Genomic DNA, 23125 nt, shown 5'->3' with positions numbered 1-23125 from the left:
AAGGAATGTCTAACATAGTGAATGCTTATGGGAAGTGGGTAGGTTTAGAAGATAAAATAAAAAAAGAGCAAGTTAAAAATCACTTAGAAAAGTTAGATGCCTGCAAGTCACCAGGGCCTGATGAAATGCATCCTAGAATACTCAAGGAGTTAATAGAGGAGGTATCTGAGCCTCTAGCTATTCTCTTTGGAAAGTCATGGGAGACGGGAGAGATTCCAGAAGACTGGAAGGGGGCAAATATAGTGCCCATCTATAAAAAGGGAAATAAAAAGCTGGTTAGGCCTCAACTGGAGTATTGTGTCCAATTCTGGGCACTGCATTTCAAGAAAGATGTGGAGAAATTGGAGAGGGTCTAGAGAAGAGCAACAAGAATGATTAAAGGTCTTGAGAACATGACCTATGAAGGAAGGCTGAAAGAACTGGGTTTATTTAGTTTGGAAAAGAGAAGACTGAGGGGACATGATAGCAGTTTTCAGGTATCTAAAAGGGTGTCATCAGGAGAAGGGAGAAAACTTGTTCACCTTAGCCTCTAATGATAGAATAAGAAGCAATGGGCTTAAACTGCAGCAAGGGAGATTTAGGTTGGACATTAGGAAAAAGTTCCTAACTGTCATGGTAGTTGAACACTGGAATAAATTGTCTAGGGAGGTTGTGGAATCTCCATCTCTGGAGATATTTAAGAGTAGGTTAGATAAATGTCTATCAGGGATGGTCTAGACAGTATTTGGTCCTGCCACAAGGGCAGGGGACTGGACTCGATGACCTCTCGAGGTCCCTTCCAGTCCTAGAATCTATGAATCTATGAAAATCCACATTGTAAGACTCCTGTACACACAATCATGACAAAGTCAATAGACTGGCACTGTTCCATTACTGACTCACATTTTGCCCCAGGCTGCTAGAAAATATGGCTCACGACCTGCCACTAGAGCAAAATTTTAAAGGGTAACTCATAATTGAGGCACTTGAAGCAACAATGGTGTCTGGCCTATTCATTTTACTGTATGTTTTAACATTGCTGCATGGAGCACCTTGGTCCTTTAAAAAAAAACAACAACAACAACTCAACAACACTTTTTAAAATACAGTTTATATTCATGTACTATGTGTTAAAAAAACACTCATACTACTGGCTAGAAGTTTGTATTACAAGCAAAGAATGAGCCATCTACTGATTTAACAAACAGGAAACAGATTGACAATGTTTGTTAGACCATGGCCTTGTGTGTCTTTTATCCACCTGAAATACAAGAACGCGCTGAACACATTAAAAATAAAAACTGAAAATCTCTCTGGTAAAGAGTCAGGAAATCAGACTGAAGCAGACTGGTAGGATGCAACTACAAGTTATTATTCGGTAACTTCAAGCTTTATTCAAACATCTTCAAAATAAAAACTGCTTAACATTTATTGGTCCATTTTGGTAAATAATAAATGACAATGTAGAACCAAATCTTTGAGTCCTTATTCAGTCTCAAAGAGGGAACGGTTGGGTGGGAAGGGGGGCGGCATGGGACCATGAGAATTTTTGATGAGCAAAAAAAGCAGGATTTGTCCCATAATTCTTTGCCATTCTATAGCACATTCTGATGGTCTCAAAGCAACTTACAAACATTAATGAATTATTATTTCCATGCAACAAATGAGAAAACAGAAGCAGAGATGTTAAGAGACTGGTCTTTTGAGCACACAAACATGCAGTTTCCTTGCAAAGTCATGGTAAAAATCCATGCACAGCTATGGGTTTGGTGGTTTTTTGTTTTTGGAAAATCAGGTCCCAGCCACCCAAGATCACACAGCAAGTCTGTGCAAAAGCTGGAAACAGAACCCAGATTTCCCAATGGCGAGTCCTGTGCTTTAATCACTAAGCCTCTAGGCATGATTTTTAGGAAATTCTGAGCCCCCACACCTCCAATTCTAGTCAGTGAGAGCAGCAGGTACTCAGCTCTTCTAATAATAAGGCCCTATATTTTTATTTATTGAAGTCTTTTAAAAATTGAAAATAAACACTAGCTTCTGCTTAGCTTGAGCTTGCTGCTTTCAGGCAAAAACAAACGGCTGAGCCAGTGGAAAGCTGGCCAGGTGGTAATCTTAACAGAAACTAAATAACCTCAGATCAGATGTCACTGAAGAGGACATTAGAAGATCGATACAGGGAAGAGAGCAGGGTGGCAGTATGCATGGTGCCAAACCTGCAGATGAAACAAGTTTATTACTGTGACTACAAGAGCCAAGCTGTGTATGTTTAAAAAGGGTCAAATAAAACTCCCTAAATCAGTCTGAAATAAAATTTGCTGTGTGACCTTGTGAGAGGTATGGTTTGTAAGCATGGTTTGCCCATGCATAAACAGCCAGCCAAACTGCATTCAAACCATTAACCTTGTTTTCAAAACACCATTCCAAACTGAAACATAGGCTAGACCAGGGGTCTCAAACACATGGCACGCAGGCCACATGCAGCTCGCAGAGCTATTTCCTGCAGCCTGCCAAGCAGCCTGCGCCCACCCTCCCCAGCCTACTTCCAGGCCAGGGATGGGCAAACTACACCCACAGGATTGTCCCCCTTGAGTCCCGTGGTGCTCCCTGAAGCGGCCCAATTCCCTGCCCTGAGCCTCCTGCTGCACTCCACACCCCAACCCCCTGCCCTGAGCCCTCTGCTGCACCCCATATCTCTTTCGCACCCCGAGCCCCCTGCCTGCACTCCTACCCCTGCTGCACCTCAACTCCCTGCCCTGAGCCCCTGCCACACCCCTCATGCACCCTCTGGGGGCAGGCAGGGGGCAGAGTTGGGGTGGGGACTTCAGGGAAGGGGTTGGAATGGGGGCAGGGAAGGAGTGGGAAGAGGCGGGGTCTCATGGAAGGGGTGGAGTGGAGGCAGGGCTGGGGGTAGCAGGGGGGGTGTCAGTGATGCGGCCCTCGGGCCAATGAACTAGCCCTCATGTGGCCCTCGTGGTCATTTGAGTTTGAGATCCCTGGGCTAGATCTAATACTTCTCCAGTATTCTCACAAAAACTTAAAATGTTAGAAAAAGAAAAAACCTTGATCTACAGTCACTACTGATCTCCGGGTTTTTGATATATAATAGGGATGGCCAAACTCTGTTGAAGTGCAGCTCGCAAGCCCCCTAGTAGTATGAATATTGAGCTCCTGGTGAAAAGTAACTAAATGAAATATTTTCAGTGAGCACTAACAAATACATGCACATGACCTCCCATTATTTGTGAACAGGCATGGAATCACTTCTGCTGTGTTTTAAGTGCATGATCCAAAGTCCATTAAGTCAAAAGGAAAGACACTTCCTGAGATACGCAGAGATGACAGTCAAAGTTAGGATGGTGGGTTACTAGAACCTGATTTTTAAAATTAACACATAATTATGCACCTATTCTTACCATGCAAACTGCATTTATGCATGCTCAAATTACTAATTCTTAACATCTCCATGCTACAGCTTCCTCATTTGTTACACGGAAATTATAAAAGAAGGCAGAAGTATCTGCACCAACTAAAAATTCCAGGAACCTATCTCCGACCCCTTCCAAAAGTTTGTTCAACAGACAGTAATACTTAGTACAGCTAACACCCTAATTTTTTTTAAATTTCCCTATCAAGCACATAATTCATCCCTAATAACTCTAGGGTGCACAGTCATGGTATCCAGAGAATTCCCTACTTCCATGTAACAACTGATCAGCATGGGGATGTTTCAGCTGGCGACAGAAATCTGGTACTACCCCAAAGAGCTTATAGTCTAAGAAAAATAAATAATATATTCAGAATGGGGGAGAGGGAGATTGTCTTGTATACACAATTTTTAAATTTTTTATATTCATGGAAGTAATGAAAGATAGGAGAGACTCCAGAGGACTGGAAAAGGGGCAAATATAGTGCCAATCTATGAAAAGGGGAATCAAGACAACTCGAGGAATTACAGACCAGTTAGCTTAACTTCAGTACCCGGAAAGATAACGGTGCAAATAATTAAGCAATCAATTTGCAAACACCTAGAAGATAATAAGGTGATAAGTAACAGTCAGTATGGATTTGTTAAGAACAAATCATATCAAATCAACCTAACAGCTTTCTTTGACAGGCCTTGTGAATAGGGGGGTAGTGGTAGATGTGGTATATCTTGACTTTAGTAAGGCTTTTGATACTGTCTTGTATGACCGTCTCACTAATAAAATAGGGAAATATAACCTAGGTGGAGCTACTATAAGGTGGGTGCATAACTGGTTGAAAAACCGTTCCCAGAGAGTAGTTATCACTGGTTCTGTGAAGCTGGAAGGGCCTATCAAGTGAAGTCCTGCAGGATCAGTTCTGGGTCAGGTTGTGTTCAATACCTTCATCAATGATTTAGATAATGACAGAGAGAGTATATATCATACAGACTTATAAAGTCAGTGGACGATACCAAGCTGGGAAGGGTTGCAAGTGCTTTGGAGGATAGTATTATAATTCAAAATGATCTGGATAAGCTGGAAAAGTGGTCTGAATTAAACAGGATGAAATTCAATAAGGACAAATGCAAAGTACTCCACTTAGGAAGGTATAGTCAGTTGCATACATACAAAACGGGAAATGACTGCTCAGGAAGGAGTACTGTAGAAAGTAATCTGGGGGGTCAGAGTGGATCACAAGCTAAACAGGAGCCAACAGTATTACACTGTTGCAAAAAAAGCAAACATGATTCTGGGATATATTAGCAGGAGTGTTGTAAGCAAGACACAAGAAGTAATTCTTCCACTCTACTCTGTGCTTATTAGGCCTGAACTAGAGTATTGTGTCCAGTTCTGGGTGCCATATTTCAGGAAAGATGTGGACAAATTGGAGAAAGTCCAGAAAAGGGTAACAAAAAGGATTAAAGGTCTAGAAAACGTGACCTATGAGGGAAGATTTAAAAAATTATGTTTGTTTAGTCTAGAAAAGAGAGAACTGAGAAAGGAAATGATAACAGTTTTCAAGTACATAAAAGGTTGTTACAAAGAGGAGGGAGAAAAATTGTTCTCCTTAATCCCTTTGGATAGGACAAGAAGCAATGCGATTAAATTGCCCCAAGAGTGGTTTAGGTTTGACATTAGGAAAAAAACTTCCTAATTGTTAGGGTAGTTAAGCACTGGAATAAACTGCCTAGGGAGGCTGCTGAATCTCCTCCATTGGAGGTTTTTGAGAGCAGATTAGACAAACATCCCCCAGGGATCGTCTAGAGATAATACTTAGTCCTGCCATGAGTGCAGAGATTGGACTGGATGACCTCTCAAGGTCGCTTCTAATCCTATGATTCTACAATTTCCTATTTGTGATTTTGTGTAGGTTGATTACATCCAGTACAAACCTTCCACAACTATTTCTCAGCCTATACCTCATGACTGGCTGATGCCTTACAGGCTGCATAGCACAGGTGGGGTCTTGAGAAGGACCTTGGAATAGGAGGAGGAGAAGATAGCAAAAGTCTACAAGATCAGATCAAGGAGGGATCCAAGAATAGGAATGGCACATAAGAAAGCGCAACGATGAGGTGGAAGGAATGAAATAAGTGGGTGGTTGAAGCTGCCATCGCTCGCAGAAAGGAGGAAGAACATGATGTAATAAGATATGAGAAAAGAAATGGAGGGAGGTAGAATGGTGAAGGGCAATGAGGATTAGAACCAGAAGCTTGAGCTTGACATAGTGGAAGAGGAGAGCCAAATGAGGAATAGAAAAATAGGTGAAGTGTTCAAAGTGATGGGTAAGGAAAAAATGTGCTGAATTTTGTACAGACTGAAGAAGGGTGCCTGAGAAACTACAGAGGAGAAGCAAGTTGCAATAATGGGGCTATTGAGGGCCTGGACAAGAGTTTTAGCTGAATGGATAGAACAAATAAGTGAGATTTCAGGTGTGTTACAGGGGAGGAAGTGGTATGATTTGGACACCCGGGTTATATGAGGCAAGACAAATAGGAAGGAGTTTAAGGTAAGTCTGTGTGACAAGAAGGATAGGATGGTGGAACTGTCAGCTGTAACAGAGATTGGTAGAAGAAGAGTGGGAAGATCTGGAGTTCATTTTGATGGTGAGACATCCGGGAAACGTCAGAGAGACAGGTTGAGATGAAATATTGAATTGATGTAGACAAGACGAGCAGAGAGGTAGACTTGTGAGTAATTGGCATGAAGATGGTAACTGAAGACATGAGAGCAGATGAACTTACCCAGAGGGGATATAAATGCCATAGGAGGAGGGCATTCCACACACTCCTGTGGAAGCTTGTATTTGCACCTACCCATCCTATCCTCTGGAATCCTATCTTCCTCTGGAAGAACCTGAAACATATCCTTGATTCTTTACCAGTGATTACATTGCTAGTTTTTCTACCCACTGTAGTAGGTATCATACAAGGGCCAGGAAGGTTAGCGGTCTTATCACCTTTGGACCATTTCTGTCTCAAAATTCCTTTCTGTAATCAGATTCCCAAATTTTAATAATTCAGCTATTCCCTTATAGAGCACTGGAAATATCCTGATTCAGAAACCTCCCCAGTTACACAATATTGGTTCACATTGTTTTCAGGATCAGGGTTTTCTGGTTTCCAAGGCTTCTGCAATACTTAAAAATAACACATCGAGTACGGAAATAAACAATGTAGACTAAAATGAGGGGTTATAACCAAAACAACTGTAGTCATGTCTTTTATCAAAGTTTATTTTCATTGTGTTTCTTCACCACACTGTCCTCATTTTATTTTTTCACAAAGCCAACTGCCGCACCTGATGAAGGAAAGAGAATCAGAATTCGGAAGGTAGGAGATGCCTAGGAAACGTCTACCTTAAACAATAGTTCACAACATGAAGACGTCTGAGAACCTTTGGTATACAACATGATTTTGCAATGGGTCTCCATGGTTTACTTTTCCAAGTTGTAAAATGTTCCTAATAATTACACACACAGAGTTAGGTGATATGAGTTGCTTCAGGGAACTAAAACCTCAAGAAGAGTTTGCTGTAGTAAAAAAAAATACTCAGACAAGACTAAAAGGAAATTCTGAGTGGTATCAAGTAGAATGTGTTATCTAATTCTCATTAATATACTAGACCCTAAATGGCTTTTTGTACATCGAAACAAGTTACAGTTTTACCTAGCAAATTAAATATAGATGGACAAAAGCTGAAAACTGCATCACTAACAAGTCATAAAAGGTTGCACTGACTTTCAGGGCAATTTTATAGGTTTCAAAGCAATCAGAAGTAAAAGCTCAACACATCTTGCTTTATTTGTGTGCATCTCGGTGGTCGTACACTATAAACATTCTGGGTAAAAAACCCAACTCAAAACGAATTAATCTACTTACTAATCCCACATTGTTACAGTTACTATGCATTTCTCAACAAACTGATAACTGAATTTTAAAATTAACATATATATTATTCATGCTCTCAATTTTTTCATGTGTGTCTCTTGAAGTCAATGTTCCGCTAAATGCAGAAATGTGTTCCAAGTTGGCATTAAACATGAAACAACATTATTACATGAAACTCCTAAAACATTTATATTCAGGCATAAGCTATGCAGACAGTCTTAAAAGTAAACTGGTATATCAAACAGCCCATTTATAATAGTGACATGCCTCCGTTAGTTTCCCCTCAAGAGCATATTGTGCTAGAATGGTAAGCAGGCTATTGCTGTTAAGATTTTTGTTGATTTTTTAATGTTTTTTCAAGCAACTTAGATGTCTCCAAAAATGCCCAGTAGACACGAATTTGTAGGACTATATATTATTGCACCACTTCTTAAATACTTAGGCTTACATTTTCAGAAGAGACTAGTGATTTCAGGTGCTTCAGATGCCCCATCTGAGACACTATAAAGGTGCCTGATTTTTCAGAACATGCTCAACACATGCTCTCTGAAAATCACGGCAAATTCTTCACAGATATAGCCCCACTTGCACAGTCCTTATTCTGATGATCAATGTGTCTAATTAAACATGGTATTTTACTGCTCTGCTTTGCATTATGTTGTGGCTTGGACCAATTAGAAGAATGCATTCTCCAGCTACAGCCATATTGTGGAGGCAGTGAGAGGAACACAATTTCTTTCTTTTGCAAATGGCAATAGTGTCACTTTTCCTAAGGGCTGCAATTATATTGGCTGGAGTAATTTACCCCCAAATAAAATGTTTTGTTAAGTGGGCGGAAAAAAACACAAATTCACATACACTTCCCAGTTCCACCAAAGCAGTTTAATAAAGAGGTTAGAGGTTTTTTTTCTAATTAATCCAATTTTAGTTGGATATGCAGTGTCCGATATTTCATACAGGACACAATGCTTTCATTTTCCCTGTGTTCATGATTAAGGCCCATAATGGACAGAAAAATAAGAGAAACTAGTGAGGGAAGCAGCCCTCGCTGGCAGCTTGTTAACAGGTAGGAACCCTACAGCATGCTCTATGTATGAATTAGAAAACACAGCACCCTGGAAAAGATGCCCCATATGAATGACTAAGCAACATGCAAACAAAGCAAAACATATGACAGTTTTCCTAGGAAAACAGTGACAGCAGTGAGAGGGCAAAAGACAGAGGAAACTGACAACCCTTTTAAACATCAGTATGAATGTAGTTCTGTAGCGGGAAGATTTTGGTCATTCACTGCCTGCAGGGATCATTCACAGGTATAAAGCAATAACATAAATGTCCAAAATAACATCAATTGTGTGAATCTATTACTAATAATCAAATGTGCATTCTTGCAACTGACAACAATTATCCCCACAATGTGCTTCCAATACCCACATATTTACTTCACATGAAGCTTCTGAACATGTACAATAACGTATTCTCTTCTGTGTGCTCACACAGAACAGATACTGTTGGTAACCCACATTTCCCACTTGCAGTCTTTTGTAGCCAGAGAAGAGAAAAACACAGTAATGTATCTTTCTAAAAAGCAAGACTTACCATAGTGCTCATTTTTGCACTATCATGCACAAGACTAAATTATGCAAATGTCATCACAGTAACATATCTTTTCAATTCCTATGATTTGTTTCTCTCATCTTTCATTTTATTCTCCCCATTCAACCCACAGTTGTGTTGGAGGATTAGGCCCCAGAAATCTGGCTTCTTCTCTTTGCTGTACTGCAAACTTCAATGTGAATATGCGCAAGTCATAGATTTTAAAAGAAGGAACTGTGACAGATATAGCGACTTCCTACAGTATCCTGGAAAAGCCTTACTGAATTAAATTTAATTGTATTAAATGCAAAGGTTATATATGTATTATTGCAAGGCATGGATGATCAAAGAACTATGTTGAACAATGTGGCAGACAAGAATGGACTTCTGAGACAATATGTGAAAAGTGGATTTTGCAAATTCTCCACCTTTGGTTATGCTAAAACTACACCCAGAGGAGATGGCCTTTATCTGCTAATCATCTGGTACATCAGGCCAAGATCAAAAGACCCAAGCTGTATAACAGAAAGACTGTACTATTCATGCTTGTTTTGATTCTGAAGCAGACTTGTTAACCACAGAAAAACCTTTTTGGGGTTTGAAGGACTGACTCCTCATGGGGGGGGGTGATCTGTGGAAAGCTTATTAGCATATGTTAGGTTCTTTCATTGTTTTTAATATGTCTTCTCTGTAATGCTTTCATCTAAGAATAAATATGCTTGCTTAGAAAGGGCTGAATGGTAACTTATCACTGCTGGCAATTATACTCTTTATAGCCTTTGAAGAGAAAGCAAAGTGCAGACACTGGCCTGCTTAGGCAGTCTGGCTTGCTGGGGATATCACAGTGTAGGCAGGGAACTGTGAAAAACCCTGATCAGGAGAGTGACAGATGTGGGTCCCTGCCCAAGAGAAGTAATGGCTGGGAGCCAAGAAGCTAAAGGTGGGTGCCCTTGGTGGCCCGGGAAGGGGATATACAGATGCAGTGCTGAGCTGTGACAAGAACATAATGATCATTTAGACTGAACTTCTGCATAACACAGAACACAGAATTGCCCTCAGTGATTCCTGCACTTAGCCCAGCGGTCTCCAACCTTTTTGTCTGGCGGGCGCCAGACAAAGGACCACAGCGGCAGTGGAGCACCTTCTGAAATGCTGCTGAATGTTGGCGGCGGTGCCTCTCGATGACGCCACTTGCTGTCGACAAGTGACATCATCGAGAGACATCACCACCGAAATTTGAGAGCAACGCCTCTCGATGACGTCACTTGTCGATGGCAAACGGTGTCATCGAGAGGCGTCCCCACTGAAACGCTGCTGAAATTCCCTGGCATTTTGGCGGGTGTTCTCCCGGGGGCCAGGACCACTGACCTAGCCCAACAAATGGTGTCTGAAATACAATGTAATCTGTGTCTTAAATTACTCATTTGGAAAATGGGGATAATAAGAAGGGACTGATAAACATCCATTGCTTTTAACAAAGATGGGGGATTCTTCTCAATACAGGTAGGATACTTTGGGGTGGTTTCTTAAGAAAGGGTATTGTCTAGTAAGGGTGTACTCTTAAGCAGGTTCAGTGAAGCCTATTTGTCTTACAGGAAAACAAGGAGGGAGAGGTACTAGCTTATATTAAAGCACTTTGAGATTCTTGGATTGAAAGAGCTGTAAAATAAAAGTGCAAAGTACACAATTATTAGCTACTGCAGATGAAACACTGCATGTGTACTATAACTATTATACACAAAGTGTAGAATTAAGGTTACTGTGAGACTCTTAACTCTGATTTATCTGTCTTTTGTGCAATCATTTTATTATTTTGATATAGATTTTGCATTTGAGTTCTTTAAGACAGAAAATAATCACTTAGTATTGCACCAAGAACACACACTTGCCTTTATCTGAACCTCCAAATCCCCAGACATATAAACATGGATTTGTCTACGCTTCCAGAAAATTACTCTGAGCTGAGAATATCCGTGAGAAATACTAGACTGAAAGACAAATGTCTGATGGTTTTAAAGCATCACAAACCACTGAAACCAGAAATACTTTCAGTGGGAGCTGAGCCCCTAACTCTCCTGGGATTTTCCAAAGAGCCTAGATATAGAATGAATGTGCCTTCTCAGCATAGCAAGAATAAGAACTACTAACAAAATAGTGTATTTCAGAAAGAATAAATAAAAAACGCTATGGCTGCTGGGTACAGTGCAGAATACAGGAAGGTATCCAACATGAGCAAACATGAAATGAAGGATTATCTTCATTTGAGATAAATCCAAATAATTCCAGGAACTTCTGTATCTAAAAACATTTGGATTAACCTATTGTGTTAGAGCAGAAACTGCATTTTCCTGTCAGCTGCAGTCCCATTTGAGGCTTGCAATCTAATGTGTGATGTACAGGAAGTACAGGTTGTTCCATAGACTCCTTTTGAACTTGAAGTTTTCCTGTCCAAGTACTTATCCTAAGCCCAAACATTCTTCATTTTGAAAAACACATCAGGCATATTCAGATTAACAGAACCCCACTCTTTCAATCACCCAGCTCCTGCCTCTTCAAATATCTGGGTCTCCTAGAGAATGTCTTCCCAAGATGTACTTATTCTGCTACCGTAAATCATTATTTGGGTTTGTTATGCCAAAATTATCATCTCTTCAGCTGCCAGTAATAGCTGAAAAGATGAGATGAGTTAATGGTGAAGAAAAGGAAAACTGGTCAGTAAAATGGTCAAGCTTTTTAGCAGGAATATAAATTTGTGGTTATGATACTCAAGAACCTTCTCTAGAGCTGAAAGACTGTCAGGCCTAGATCAGTCTTCATGCCCCTGACACCCAATTGCTAAATCAACTAATTACTGGAGCTATGAAAATGGGCAGGCAATAAAAGACCTGCACCTCCAAACAGTCCATGCATCACAGTCGGGTGGGTCTTTCTGAAGACAAGAAATATAATGCCACACAAACAAAAGGTGTCATTTTCAAGCAGCTTATTCCTAAACCAAAATTTCTTTTAGTGTTAGAGGTACCAGTTCATTTCAGTCCTATATAGATGACTATTTAGTTTTATCTCATAGTCGTTTTTTTTTAGTTGAGTGAAAAAGAAAAGCATCTGTAAACTTGAATGGGGTTCTCCACAACATGAACTCTCAAAATATGGCTGGTCTTTCATTAAATGCTAATATTATTGATGTCCAGGCAGAGACCAACATTAGATTTTTCTGCATGGCTCATCTACTTTTAGGAAGAATGTGTGAGTAGAAGGGCACTTATAACTAAAAGAAAATAGGGATTTAGAAAGGAAGTATTGTCTCAGTATTAACTGTAGTGCTGCAATACTATAATCGGATTACTCCCTTAAACTTAATTAGCTCATTGTTTATTCTTAATAGGATTATAAAAACATTGCCTAACATTATCTACCATGACAATGTTGTCAATACTCAAGGTAGGTTCAAGTTGTTAAATATGTCCAAGTTTGGGTATCACAGTCCTCTGCCCTATTACAACAATCCAAACTAAAATAAAATAATCAAAACTAGCAAGAGACAAGAGCTTTTCCTGATTGCTTTTAAGGAATTTTAGTATCCAAAACTATTTTGATAATCATAGAAATGCAGGACTGGAAGGGACCTCAATATGTCATATAGTCCAGTCCCCTGCATTGAGGCAGGTCTAAGTATTACCTAGATCAGCCGTGGGCAAACTACAGCCTGTGGGCAAGTCCTGCCCAGCCCCTGAGCGCCCAGCCTGGGAGCCTAGTCCCCGGTCCCTCCCCCGCAGCCATGATGCCGCGCGGGTTGCGCTCTGGCCCGCCGCTCCCGCTAGGCAGCATGGGGAGCACAGCTGGCTCTGGCCAGGTGTCATGGCTGCAAGCTCCTGCTGCTGGTAAGAGGTCAGGGAGCAGGGGGTTGGGTAAGGAAGCGGGGTGGGTCCTGGGGGGCAGTCAGGGAGGACGGGGCGGTTGGATGGGGCGGAGTTTCTCAGGGGGGCAGTCAGGGGATGGGGAACACGGAGGGTTAGGAGTGGGAGTCCCAGGGGGCCTGTCAGGGGGCAGGGATATGGATATGGGTTGGGAGAGCAGTCAGGGGACAGGGAGCGGGGAGGGGCAGTTGGGGTGGGGGTCCCAGGAGGGGGTGGTCAGGGGATGAGGAGCAGAAGGCAGCTGGATAGGGGGTGGGAGTTGCAGGGGGGCTATCAGGGGGCTGGGGTGTGTGTTACCCGGGGTTCTTTCAACGCAAAGTTCTTAGTAACTTTACTCTGTGTGAGGAGGTGTCAAGAAATAAATCAGGGGAGACATGGCCGTCCGACCGATAGACGGCTGGCACAAACAGGACAACACAAGAGTGCTTTCACTTAAAGCTAAACTTCACTAGTCTCAAGCACTTACACACATCCGCAACAAGTTAGTAAAACACCCCCAACCCTTGGTAATTACCAAAGCTGAGTGTGGCTCTCGAGTGACACAGCGGCAGGCTTCCGGTGGCCAAATCTTCCATCTGCCAGTGGGGATTGCAAGATGTATCCAGAGGGAGAGTCCAAAAGAGTCCCCAAACGAGTCCCCTTATGTATACATTAGTAATAGAATGACATGCCCCTTAAAGAAACCTTGTTAAGTAAGCAGTTTCAAGCAAGAGGTTCCTTCTGATTATTGATTAACTAGGTGTGGGTTTTTCCAGAACTTGCAGCCTTGAGACCTCAGTAGACGTTCCTGGGGCATATCCTACTCTTTTAAAAAGCATATATCAGCAACTTCAACACAATTCTTATCAGGAAGGATGCGGGGTCAAGCTGCCCTTTCGGTGGCATCCTAAACCCCCCTCTCCTCCTGCCTTGGTCAAGCTGAGACTTGCTTTTAATAGCTTGCTGACTAGGCTGTCTTTAGTAATAAGCCATAGTGGTTTCAGGCACTTTACTGGTTTGCCAAAATCGCCCCACACAGTGTGGATAGGGGTTGGGGCAGTCAGGGGACAAGGAGCGGGGGGTGGTGGGGTTGGATGGGTTGGGGGTTTTGAGGGGGACAGTCGGGGCGGAAAGTGGGAGGGGGCAAATAGGAGTGGGCACCAGGATGTTTGGGGGGCACAGCCTTCCTTACCTGGCCCTCCATACAGTCACACAACCCCGATGTGGCCCTCGGGCCAAAATCTTTGCACACTCCTGATCTAGATCATCCATAACAGGTGTTTGTCTAACCTATTCTTAACATTCTTCAGTGTTGGAGATTCCACAATCTCCATAGGTAGCTTGTTCCAGTGCTTAACTACCCCTATAGTTAGGAATTTTTCGTAATATCTAAACGAAGGCTATGTCTACACTAGAGACCTCAGAGCGGCACAGCTGTACCAATTAAGCTGCATGGCCACAAGGTCTCCCGTGTAGCTACTCTATGCTGACGGGAGAGAGTTCTCACGTTGGTATAATTAAACCACCTCCAACGAGCGGTGGTAGCTACGTTGGCGAGAGAGCATTTCCCGCTGACGTAGTGCTGTCCACACTGATGCTTTTGGCAGTGTAACCTATGTTGGTCATGTTGTATGACAGATAAAAGTGATTGTCCAGACAAAGCTAAATCTCCGTTGCTACAGTTTAAACACATTACTTCTTGTCCTGTCCTCAGTAGCTAATGAGCACATTTATCACCCTCTTCTTTATAACAACCTATTACTTACTTGAACACTTATGTCGCCCTTGAGTTTTCTCTTCTCCAGACTAAAAAAACCCAGTTTTTTCGATCCGTCCACATAGGTCATGTTTTCTAGACCTTTAATCATTTGTTTTGCTCTTCTCTGGACATTCTACTATTTATCCACATCTTTCCTAAAGCGTAGTGCCCAAAACTGGACACAATGCTCCAGCTAAGGCCTAATCAGAGCAGAGTAGAGCAGAAGAATTACTTCTTGTGTCCTGCTTACAACACTCATGCTAATGCAACCTTAATGATGTTCATTTTTTTTTACAACAGTATTACATTGTTGATTCATATTTACTTTGTGAGCCTCTATAACCTCCTGATCCTTTTCTTCAGTATAGTTCCAAGAAAGTAATTTCCTGGTTTTTATCTGTGAAATTGATTATTCCTTCCTAAGTATAGTGCTTTGCATTTGTCTTTATTGAATTTCATCCTATTTAATTCAGACCATTTCTCCAGTATGTCATAATCATTTTGAACTTCCTGTCCTCCCAAGCGCTTGCAACCCTTCCCAGCTCACTATCGTCCACATACTTTATAAGTGTGTTCTCTCTGTCATTATCCAATGGATTTATGAAGATATTGAATAGAACCCAACCCAGAACAGATCCCTGCAGGACCCCACTCGACATGCCCTTCCAGTTCAATTGTGAGCCATTGATAACTACTCTCTGAATATGGTTTTCCAGTCAGTTGTGAACCCACCACATAGTAGTTCATCTAAGCTACATTTCTCCAATTTGCTTATCAGAAGATCATGTGAGACAGTATCTAAAGCCTTTCAAAAGTCAAAGTATATGACATCTACTGCTTTGCCCCTATCCGCAAGAATTGTTACTGTCAAAGGAGGATATTGTCATGCTGTCTGGAGTGGCTCATGACTATGAGTACCTATATCAACGCAGACTATCAAAACCAGGGCAGACACCCCAAACTGGTAGTGAGTTCTATAATTAGATTTCACCACGTCAATAACAAATATGAAATCCTGGATCACTATAACAGACTTACCATGGAGTCAGAGAGAGTCCTCTTAGACTCTCCAGTCTATCTTGCCACCCAGACAAACTGGACTTAGTGATAAATGGTCACTTATACCAAAAGCACACCACATTCAGATTGTTTGCAGTCCTAAGAGACCAGTCACTTACTACAGATCAATTGATACTCTAGATCTTACACCAAAGACAATGCCTGTAGCCAATCCTGTAACAAACTATCTAAAGGTTTATAAACTAGGAAAAAGGAATAAGAGTTATGTACAGGTTAAATCAAGCAAACGTATACACAAAAATGCATTACCATCTAAATCTTGAGAATGACAGAGTTGTACTGATCTGTCGATTCAAAGTGTCTTTCGGGATGGACCTAGTAGGCAGCCCCTGGAGATCTCTGGAAGTTCAGAATCTCTGGCCCTTCAGAGTTCAAACAACCAAAAAGATGGAAATTTTCCTGTAGCTTTGTTTAATTCCTTCATTCAGCTTTCAAGCCCACAGCTGCCTTGAATGGATCATTTCCAAAAAGTCTGATAGGGCCATTAACCAATCCTTTGTATTGCAATGTTTCTTGATAGTCCTTCTGGATTGGAGCAGAGAGGGGTGACAATTTCCATGCCTTAGTTAACTTGTTCAGAGCAAACATTTTCAACGTTATAAAGCAAAACTTACATATTTTCTTGTAGCATGGAATACAGATATTGTAAATGAGATTAATGCATGCAGCAACTTGCAACTATTTCATAGAGTCTAAACACTAAGTACATTCCTATAAGACTAATAATCCTGCATGGAGTACTGAGTAATTACTCAAACACAGCTGAGGCTTCATTGCTACCGACAGTCTAGCTAGCTAGATTAAAACTAGCTCAGTAATGGCTACACGGCCTGCCCTCCCATTGTGATTACAGTGTAGATCAGTGGTGGGCAACCTGTGGCCCATCCTGGTAATCTGATTGCAGGCTGTAAGACATTTTGCTGATGTTGACTGTCTGCAGGCATGGCTCCTCACAACTCCCAGTGGCTGGGAATGGCCGAGCTGCGGCCACTGGGAGCTGTAGGGGGCCGTCCCTGCGGACGGTCAACATAAACCAAACATCTCGCAGCCCGCGATCAGATTACCCTGATAGGCTGCAAGTTGCCCCAAACTAGTGTAGATATACTCTAAGGAGTTGAGTTGCTAGGGGTGGGCTATATTGAATTGACTGGTGCACTTTTGTTCCATGCAATGTATTTTGAATATATGCCAAGGATGCCTACAGCACATGAATAGGTGCTCTTTTTAGTATTTTAACGAATCTAACAACAAAAAATAAGCAAATAATCATTTAAGATAAACCCCCAAATCTGGAGCATATTGAGAAAGAGCATGTACATGTAGGAAGGGAGATACAAATAAGGACTGCCATCGCATTGTACAGATTAATAACCACATCAGCTACATCCCTTCAAATTATTATTTGTTTACATTTAGGAAAGTTGAAAACTCAGTTGAGGATGCAGAGCATCCTCCTCCTTTCTTCTAAAAAGGATTTTTTTTTTGAAGACAACTACTGCTGGAACCCTTCACCCATGCAGCTGCGTGGCGGGTACTTCTCTCAACAGAACTGATTTAATTAACTCAGCACTATCAAGCACAATGTCTGGTCCAATGTATGATACTTCTAACCATAATGATTTAGATCTGTGAAATTTTCTATTATATTCTAAAATGATAAAAATTTGCTTTAAAATATGCAATCATTAAATCATATACCAAGCAGAAGCAGCCCCACTGAGACCTTGGAATATTTTTTTTTCTCATTTGAAGAGACATGAAAAAACATAGTAACTTAAACTTTAAATTAAATGATCTGTACAGACTGGAACATTGATTCAGTGAAGCATGTAAGCACTTGCTTAACTTTAAGCATGTGCTTAGGTCCATAATGGAATTTAAGCACATATTTAAGCGCTTTCCTGAATTGTGGCACTAATGCATGCTACATTGTAAGACAATAGTTTTGTTGAGGGTTAATTTTACAGCTAAGTGCCATAATTGTGTCACTAACCATGAATCTATGCTAATGGCTAAAAGTTGTGAGCCTGTAATCCAGCACTGTTATGGGTTTATTGTTGTATCATTAAATAATAATTTTTAAAATGGGCTGAATGTATATGAACTGCATAATTAAAGGAAAGTCTAAACAGAAGGTGGTGGAACAGGTGGCTACAGGGAAGGAACAAAACAGAAGGCCAGGATGAGATTCCAGGGCTGCATGAAGGGAGATAACAATTAAATAATTTTCATACGACAATTGCTAGAAGAATGCTAGAGGGAAGAACACAATGGGCAGGTTTTGTGATGTTTAAACTTTGCTCAAACATCACCGAATGACTCAGTCCACAACAATAGTTGTTCTTAGATGAAAACCACCTAATCACTTTTTTCCTCTAACAAAATGTAAAGAATTATATATCAACTTAAATTTCAAGGTACAGATAAAAACAGGCAGTAACATAGCATTATCCTATTTTTCTACGGTTATTACAGATTTTGTTACTATATACTTGTCACCCCTCACTATTTCCGTGGTTGGCTCTCTTCTTCGGATGTCCTCACTGTGCTATGCCCATCATATCCCTTTACAAAAGGGTTAGCTATACAGATGTGACAACTGTATGAAGAGGAATGTTCACAGTACTTCACTGTGCATCCTTTCTGCCAAGTTTATCTATCTACACACAAATCCTTTGTTCAGACAGGCACTTCACAGACAATGCCAACTTCTGGCCTGCCTTTGAAGTTGAGATGGCACTGCATAGCTATTTTCCCCGTCACTTAAGCTTCTGAAGTTGACAATTTAGGCAACTCTCTAACCTATAATAGATCGATAGACCATTACAGACGTTATCTCGGAAAGATGATGATTTAGCTATAGATACACATGTACTAAGAACATACGAATTGCCAGACTTGATCAGACCTGAAGTCCATCTAGCCCAGAATCCCATCTCTGACAACGATCAACAACAGATGATTTGGAGGAAAGTGGAAGAACCCTTTAGTAGCTGATGAGGGATAAAAGGTCCCCCACCCCACCATCATATCCCCTTCTAATCCCTAAAAGAGATTGTCTTAAAATCCAGAATCATGAAGTTTAAAATCTCTTCCAAAATTCATAGCATGCTATAGATTATAAACATGTTAGGAAGAAGACTTTCTGCAGAAGAGACAAATATCAAGAACATGGCTTTTCAAAGGAGTTAAACATTCAAACTGCACCCCAAACTCCCTTTGAAAATCTCAGCCAACAAAAGTAACAATAATAATTAGTAACTTACAATAAGGTTCATAGCACAACAGGAAAATAAGTGGAAAAAAAGAAAAAGAAAGAAAAATACAGAAAGGCAAAGATAAGCATAATTCTCATGGTAGGCCCCTTGCCCTTCACCCTGTTCCCTACATCGAGTATACTCAATCATCTCTAACCAACTTCACATGCTTGCACCATGAACTGTCACCCTTTGTACTTATTTTCACCTCATAATCCTTTGTTTATGGCTCACAGTACAATTCACACAAAATTAAATTAAGAGAAAAATTAACACATTGTATGTCTCACCACTAATGAATGGTTTTCCATTCATGCTGTTTTTTGTTCCTCTCATCCCCAGTTCATTTTCCATTTGGACTGTAAAGCTTTTGGATGGGGAACTAGTCTCCTTCCATGTCTGAAAAGTGCCATACACACCAGAGACGCTAAATAAATACAGTTGCATAAAAGAAACCATAAAACCAGGAACAAGTTCCAGCTCAATGTCATTTAATTAAATGACTCCCAGGGTGAGTTAGAGATGGTAAATTTCACTATGCAGATAAATGACAAAAGGATCGCTTTCGAATATTTTGTTTTAAAATGTCAAGAATGTCTATATACATTTATTAGGGACTGCAAGTGAATTACAAAAATGTAGAAAGACTTCACAGTTCATCTATTAGTACAAAAAGCAAACAGAATGTTTACTAATCCCAAAAGAGAAAGAAAAAAGTGGGCAAGTTCTACATATTGTACTATACTTTTTGCTATACTTGATGTACGCTATCATTCATGCCTACCTATAAAGGCTGCAAAGAACTTTTCAACTCTGCCTGAGCTAGTGATACAGGCCAGAAATGTGTGTCATGTCTCAGCTCAGTTTCCAAAAAATAAGATACGAGGCTTACAGAGCCAGGAAAAAAAAGCGCAAAGGACAATAAAAACAAATACTGGCAACTTAATATTGTTGGAATAACTCAGATCAAATGAATCCAAGTGCTATTAATCCTATAGGACTGCAGCATGACAAATACGCTTCATTTAGATTTTAGTGGCCCTATGAGTCACACACTGCTTAGAAATTACAGCTAGGCTACTACTGGATATTATCCAATTAACATGAGGCAATGATTTCCACTACTCAGCTACACACACGGTAGCATTCTACTTTACAGAACTAGATAATTTTACCTTGGAATGAATCTACTGATGATTCCACTGCATATATACTGCAATATTAGACTTAAGTTGAGTCGGCCCTGAGACATACTAATAGCTTTCGCTGATTTTTCTAAATACTCATAAAACAGAAAACAAAATTGTACTGCGACCAGGTGTAACTGGTGAGGCAACCTTGTAAAATAAATAAAAATCCATACACCACAGGTACTATGTTGCCACAAATATCCCCTTGCAAGTACTTAATACAGAGTATGGTGCTGACAATCATAGATAATCCTATTGCTTTCAGTGAGCTTACTCCTCTGGTAGTAAATCCTATGCCCGCTGTGGGGTGTTTGCAGGAATGGGCCCAAAGTCAGGACTTGGCAATCTGTGCTATTTTGGACAGACCTAAGAATTTTTTTAAATTATAACCAAGCTAAGGCCTTGTGTAAACTAGGGATCTGACCCAATTTCACCCACTGGAATAGCTGTACCACCACAGACAAGGTAAACTGTTAAGAGTCACAACTTTTACCAGTGCATCTTATCTCAATTTCAAGCAGAAATAACTACCAGTTCAAATGGCAGATTTGCTTGTCTACACTAGAAACCTGCAGTAGCGGCTGACTACCCCACAGCTGGAATCAGGGCAAATCCACAATGCAGATAAATCCTAAATATTTTTAAGATGCTAACGGGACTCTGGTTCTGGAGGAAGAACTGTATGCTCCTTCTGAAGAAGGTCTTCTTAGAGACTCTTCTTGTAGGATTTGTTATAATTCTGAATAAGAACAAGAAATAACATTTATTGCCTTTATTTTTTAACTTTATTTTGACATTATGATGGAATACAATCCTGTACTCACATCATATATACTATTGTAATATTCTTTGTGCAAAGTTGTACCTTGTTAGATATTTGAAAACTCCTAATTTGCTGGTCAGCATTGTCCTGAAAGTACACGTTTGGCAATGCTGATAAGAAGTTATAAGATTCCTCTGTATTATGTTATTAACACATGTTCCACATTACATAGCCCCGCCCAGGAAGAAGTCAGGTCCATTTTAAACAAACGAAGGAATGTGTGCTTGCCTAAATTTGAATTTAAGCAGTAAACAGATTCATCAAGCAGGGAGGGAAAACAAAGAAAGACAAATATATAAAAAAACCATCAGGGAACATCCTTCCAAATAGACCAGTGGCTCTCAAACTTTTGTACTGGTGACCCCTTTCACATGGCAAGTCTCTGAGTACGACCCTCCCTTATAAATTAAAAATATTTTTTTCTATATTTAACACCACTATAAATGCTGGAGGCAAAGCGGGGTTTGGGGTGGAGGTTGACAGCTCACAACCCCCCAGTAATAACTTCACGATCCCCTGAGGGGTCCCAACCCTCAGTTTGAGAACCCCTGACATAGACTCTTGTCTCCTAGGCATCAACTGGAAATGCTTTTCAAGAAAGGGACTGAAACTGTAAAAAAGGAGGGACAAACACCCAAATGCCCCTCTCCCTCCCTTCCCCCCGCCTCACCCACTTCATTCTATTCATCTGAAAAGACACACAGATACAGTCATTGGACTCTGAGGGAGGGATCCTGATCCAATGAGTTTGGTCAGTAACCTTGCTCGAAATATTTGGTGAGAAAGTTTGCTTTTCAACAAAGTTAGTTTCTTAAATAGATACTAGTAAGCATTTTATCTTTATTTTACCTTTATCTAAATCTCTCTCTTTGTAGTTAATACTTGTTTTACTGTTTCATCTAATCCACTGTGTTTAAGTTGAAAAGTCTGAGTAACTATCTAAAATAACAAACAGTCATATTACTCGCTTAAAGGAATCATGGACTTAATATATTTGTATTATCCAGTGTGGGCTGGGCAGTACAGGACATACATTTCTCAATACAGAAACCAGTTTCTACTCTTGAAGTCAGGCTATTAAATTCACATACTGTACTATTTTAATCAATAGTAGTCATTTAAGCTATTCCTTTGATACAGTTTTTTTCATTTTGCCCCAGATGTATGTCACTTTTAGACAATTCAGACTGGCTGTGATACACATATGTGATCGTCATTTCAGGCTAAACCTTCAGAATTTGTAAACTTACAAATGTTATCTCATTGGTACACGGCTCAGAAGTTATGAGACATTTAAGACTTAATGGTCAATAGCCCCATCATGGTTTTCCAACAAAAAAACTGAAACATTAAATTACATATCCCACTTTGATTGATAATGAAACAATACATATCATGCAGAATTATTTGCCATGTTTTGTATTTATATTACATTTGTTTCTTTAACTTAATTTAGCTTTTTGGCCTCCGCTATTATCATAAAATGAATCCAATAAATAACAGAAAGATATGTAATCCAACCCCCATAAATACACATACTAAAACCAGAAACATCTACAAAGATAGCTAATTAAAAGCATTACAATACAATAAAACGTAGTTGTGTCCTCTTCAGATAACAATCGAAAAAGCCTCAATAATTTTACATAAAAATGAATGAGCCAAAGAAGACGACAGACTGACGTGATACTTTTTAAAGGAAATACTCAAGCTTTGTGGTCAAAATAAATATGAAAGATTGCTGGTTGACTTATGTACAAGATTTGTCTATTTCAAAACATCTGTGGAAGTGTAATTTGAGAACTTAATGTGATTGTGTTAGTTCACCATAAGAAAAACAGTTCTAAAAAAAAGGAAAGTAAAAAATTGGCCAAATGTTCTAAACCTGGTGCCTAAAGTTAGGCTCCTAAACGTATATTTAGGCACCTACACAGGAATAGCCTGATATTCCAAAGTGTTGTGCATCTGTAAGTCTGACCAAAACTCATGTGAGCTGCAGAGTCTTACCACCTTTGAAAATTGGGTCATTTCTATTTAGTTTCCCAAATATAGATTTAGAAGGTTAATGTTAAGTATCCAAGTTTGAAAATTTTGGGCATTGTCTGAAACAATCTCCCCTCCTCCCTCCACAAGGGAATATTTGTCATTGTGTAATAATATTCATATTCAGTAGCTGCAGACCTCATTTTGC

The 23125-nt window shown here is 40.2% G+C and overlaps 1 protein-coding gene across 3 annotated transcripts in view; it reads right to left on the bottom strand.

Annotated features, from left to right (window-relative positions):
* The window catches only part of C8H1orf21 (chromosome 8 C1orf21 homolog), a 233337-nt gene that overhangs the window by 52527 nt on the left and 157685 nt on the right, over nt 1-23125 (bottom strand). The gene's annotated exons all lie outside the window — the stretch shown is intronic.

This window comes from Gopherus evgoodei, chromosome 8 (assembly GCF_007399415.2).
Source record: "Gopherus evgoodei ecotype Sinaloan lineage chromosome 8, rGopEvg1_v1.p, whole genome shotgun sequence".
In the NCBI taxonomy this organism is placed as follows: Eukaryota; Metazoa; Chordata; order Testudines; family Testudinidae; genus Gopherus; species Gopherus evgoodei.
Note: the sequence above shows the minus strand (reverse complement) of the source record. Positions and strands in the feature narration are given on the sequence as shown.